This window comes from Drosophila nasuta, chromosome 3 (assembly GCF_023558535.2).
Source record: "Drosophila nasuta strain 15112-1781.00 chromosome 3, ASM2355853v1, whole genome shotgun sequence".
Lineage (NCBI taxonomy): Eukaryota > Metazoa > Arthropoda > Insecta > Diptera > Drosophilidae > Drosophila > Drosophila nasuta.
The window spans coordinates 46,202,036-46,204,452 of record NC_083457.1 but is presented as its reverse complement, the minus strand read 5'-3'; positions in this window follow the sequence as shown (position 1 = coordinate 46,204,452).

Genomic DNA, 2,417 nt, shown 5'->3' with positions numbered 1-2,417 from the left:
TAAAAATAAATTGTGAGATGTAATTATAAAGTTGCTTTCCTTTATATATTTTGCAAAACCAAACATTCCATAATAAATTGCAAATAAGATCATACACAATATGTGGCTAAAATAAGGACATATGCTTTACAGTAAAATATACTTTGAAGAATGTGCAAATTGTAAGTTGTAAAATAGTTTTGGAAATATCTAAACTATTAGTAATTAAATATATTTAATAATAAATCACTCTTTATTTATGTTGATCAATTAAGGAATAATAAGGAAGACAAAATATAAATACAAATTGCCCTTAAAAAAAAAGAGCACATAAAATGAAAAGAAAAATAATCATAAATTGAAAAGTTTTTGTAGTGTAAAAAAAACTTGTTTAATTTCCTATATTGTAAAACACTTTTTATACTTATTTTAAATAATTAACAACTATAATTTATTTCAAAATTAGAATCATGAGTTACAATTATGCATGTTAAATATATCACAAATAAGATCTCACACAAAAAAAGGCTGAAATACCAAAATGATTTATTCCTAATTAAATTGATTGCTTAATAAACCACTTTTAAAAGGAATTTATTTAGATAATAATATTATAATTGTTAAACAGCAAAGTCTATTTTTGCTGCATTCTCTTACGCTTTATACAACTCATGCGTCTATCTCAGTTTCTGAAACCCGATAAATAATGAAAGAATTCGAGCACCTTCCTCGTCCAATCAGTTGATTCCTTGGATGCCCTCGTAAGTATGCAACATGCTTGTCATAATTGCGCATTTGGGTGCAAGACCTTGACTATGAGTAGTCCCACACTCGCACACTCGCACACTAGCACACAAAAACCCTGTTCTACACAAACACACACACACGCACACATAGAGACAGAGCGACGTCTACGTAAATGGCGAACGGAAGCTTTTAAACAAACAGGATATGCTGTGAGCAGCTTTTGGGCCACACAGGATCCAGTGAGGCAGCACTAGAACAATACTTACAAGTCCGGCCAGGAGGAGGCCAGAGCCAAAGAACCAGAGACCTAGAGAGCTTCTGGCAGTTGCCAGTCGTAGTCGAGCAAGCTGGCAGTCGAAGACGAAGTGAAAACAAAACATTTGTTATGCAAAGCCTTTGATGTTGTCCTTGGGGGCCGCACTGAGTGCAGGATGCAGGCCAAACGGCTTGTCAATGACAGCATCATTTTCTGCTAAACAGGCTAAGGAAAGTGTTTTCCTTTATTTCTGTGTTGCTAAAGCTGACGACGCTTTGAGCTCTTGCCAAATGGGTCAGCATTCCGCCCACACGGAAACTTTTGCTTAGCAAAAGCCGTAGAAAAGAACATACACAAAATAATTAAGGTCCTTGAAACTTATTGACTTTTCGCCTCCCCAACCTCCCATCCTCCCAACAACAGAGGGAAAAAGTTTGTTTTTCAAAATTCTGCGCGCAGAGATAATAATTAGGCTGAGGGAGAACGGGAAAATAAAAATACAACAACAAAAAAAGGACAAAGCCCAGGAAGTGGCGAACTGCACAAAAAAAAAGGCAAGAATAGGAGAGTGGCAAAAAAAGGGACGCTCGATAAATAAATAAAGTATGCTGCAAGGATAACAGGCGGTCCTTTAATGCCAACAACATTGCTGCTCAACGTTGGCTGTTTAAACGAATGCAGGCGCACTTAGCAGGCAATTGCGGGATAATTTAATTACGTGGCGATGGCAGCTGGAAACAGAAGCAGCAACAGCAGCAGCAGCAGAAGCAGTGGCTTTGGGTATAAGGATAACAGGATAATGATAACGAAATAAGCTAGCCAAAAGGCTTACCCCAGTCCGGGCAATAAAAGGTGCCACACACACATACCTACATAATGTGCGGTGAAATTAAATGAAAAATGGCTTCGTCCTCGGGCGCCATTATAAAGCGTGTAACTGGCCGATAACAACAATATCGGGCGAGGCTTATATAAATTGCAGGGCAACTTAATTGAGTTGCCACCGCCAACAGCCAACAGCCAACAACAAGCAGCAAAACCCATTCAAGTTTGTCTCTCTTTTGTCTGTGTCTTTGTCGCGATGTCGATGTCGATGAACGCTGAACGCTGTCTGTGAGTGTTGGTGTGTAAAATGGCCAACGGAAGTGGAAAACTTGTCGCCGGATGTGGACAGCAGAGGTAACAGCAGCAAACAGCAAACAGGTAACAGCTGGCTCCAGGCTGGCTCAGATAACTGGACAAACTGGCAAAAAGCAACTCGAATTGAACATAATTAGCACGCAAATTATTCAAGCAGCAATTAAATCGTGCCAAACAGCATAATGGATAATTCAAGTCTCACCTGCTAATTAATTGCAACTGTTTTGGCTACGTTTTAAAATGAATTTACAATGACAATACAACTTGCTGTTGCCCGGGGAGATACAAAGTAAGT